This window comes from Larimichthys crocea, unplaced genomic scaffold (assembly GCF_000972845.2).
Source record: "Larimichthys crocea isolate SSNF unplaced genomic scaffold, L_crocea_2.0 scaffold33623, whole genome shotgun sequence".
Taxonomy (NCBI): Eukaryota; Metazoa; Chordata; class Actinopteri; family Sciaenidae; genus Larimichthys; species Larimichthys crocea.
The window spans coordinates 1-1,653 of record NW_020854439.1 but is presented as its reverse complement, the minus strand read 5'-3'; the positions used below and the strand labels follow the sequence as shown (position 1 = coordinate 1,653).

Sequence of the window (1,653 nt, the reverse complement as noted above, 5' to 3'; positions counted from 1 at the left end):
ACACAGGAACTCTGAGGAGAACCACACGGACAAAACAACTGAAGACACTCATGAGTAAGACACTTTCCTGCTGTTAAATACTTTGAACATATTTATTACTTACTGGAGGAGTGTCTGTCAGGTGTTATTCATACATGAAGACACCATCGTGCACTTGGCATGTTCACAAAAGTATAATGTAATAACATGAGTGGAACCGGACTTTATTTTTACTTCAAGGGTCCAAACAGCTTTATTAGACCAGGAGGAGATCAGACAACTGATACCTGAGGAGGACCAGGCGGACAAAACAACTGAAGACACTCATGAGTACGACACTTCCTATTGTTGTTATTATTAACAGTAGGAAAGCTTCACTGTCTTATATTACTTTTATTATATACATTTGTATTACTGACGCCCAACTTGTCTCACACAGGAACTCTGAGGAGAACCAGGCGGACAAAACAACTGAAGACACTCATGAGTAAGACACTTTCCTATTGTTGTTATTATTAACAGTAGGAAAGCTTCACTGTCTTATATTACTTTTATTATATACATTTGTATTACTGACGACCAACTTCTCTCACACAGGAACTCTGAGGAGAACCAGGCGGACAAAACAACTGAAGACACTCATGAGTAAGACACTTTCCTGCTGTTAATTACTTTGAACATATTTATCACTTACTGGAGGAGTGTCTGTCAGGTGTTATTCATACATGAAGCCACCATCGTGCACTCGGCATGTTCACAAACTGTTGTTCAGATTAATTTAATTATATAGTATGATGTAATAACATGAGTGGAACCTGACTTTATTTTTACTTCAAGGGTCCAAACACCTTTATTAGACCAGGAGGAGATCAGACAACTGACATCTGAGGAGGACCAGGCGGACAAAACAACTGAAGACACTCATGAGTAAGACACTTTTCTATTGTTGTTAATTACTTTGAACATATTTATTACTTACTAGAAGAGTGTTTCTAAACATCATGAACTCAGGTGTTATTTTTAAACATCATTGTGCACTTCACATACAGTTAATGATAAAATATATAGTATTATGTAATAACATGAGTGGACGCTGACTTTATTTTGTTTTTTTTTTACCTCAAGGGTGAAAACACCTTCAGTAGAACAGGAGAAGATCAGACATCTGACACCTGAGGAAACAAACCAACTAAATCCATCTATAACTGGAAGAAAACTTTGTTTTGATGACTCATTTAGTATGTAGTACGAAGACAGTCAGACCTGACAGTCAGACCCTGTTTTTGACAACTTCTCTGTGTCTGGCACACAAACTACTACTGAATCTATGTCATTGTCCTGTTTATGTATGTCATGCAAATATGTATGTGTATCTATGTATGTAAGTCGTGCAGTGTTGTGGGTAACGCGTTACAAAGCGATGTGATGATGCTGTGCCCTGGGAGTCCCATTCTTACTGCTAAGAGAAATCGACTGTCGGACAGACGTTTGGAAAATCTTCTGTTACGTTTTAATCACTACTTCGAAGAGTAAATGTAAGTGGACAATGGTAAAGTGCATTTAGACCTGTGACACTTGAATAGTTTTTTCATAGTTTGGCTGTTTGTCATCTGTCTGTGTGCCAGTGAGCGGTTTTATTGTTTGTGTTATTCGGCCTGTAATCATTTTTGTTTG

General features: G+C 37.7%; 1 long non-coding RNA gene across 3 annotated transcripts; it reads left to right on the top strand.

Moving 5' to 3' along the window:
• Positions 1 to 6: 6 nt before the first annotated feature.
• LOC104940095 (uncharacterized) lies at positions 7 to 1,645 on the top strand. Of its 3 annotated transcripts, none has more exons than XR_003461931.1 (6): positions 7 to 54; positions 220 to 309; positions 419 to 466; positions 577 to 624; positions 817 to 906; positions 1,125 to 1,645. It is a non-coding gene; the product is annotated as an uncharacterized LOC104940095 (long non-coding RNA). The 3 variants fall into 3 exon arrangements; XR_003461930.1 differs by having other exon boundaries at positions 1,122 to 1,645; XR_003461929.1 differs by having other exon boundaries at positions 1,105 to 1,645.
• Positions 1,646 to 1,653: the final 8 nt, after the last annotated feature.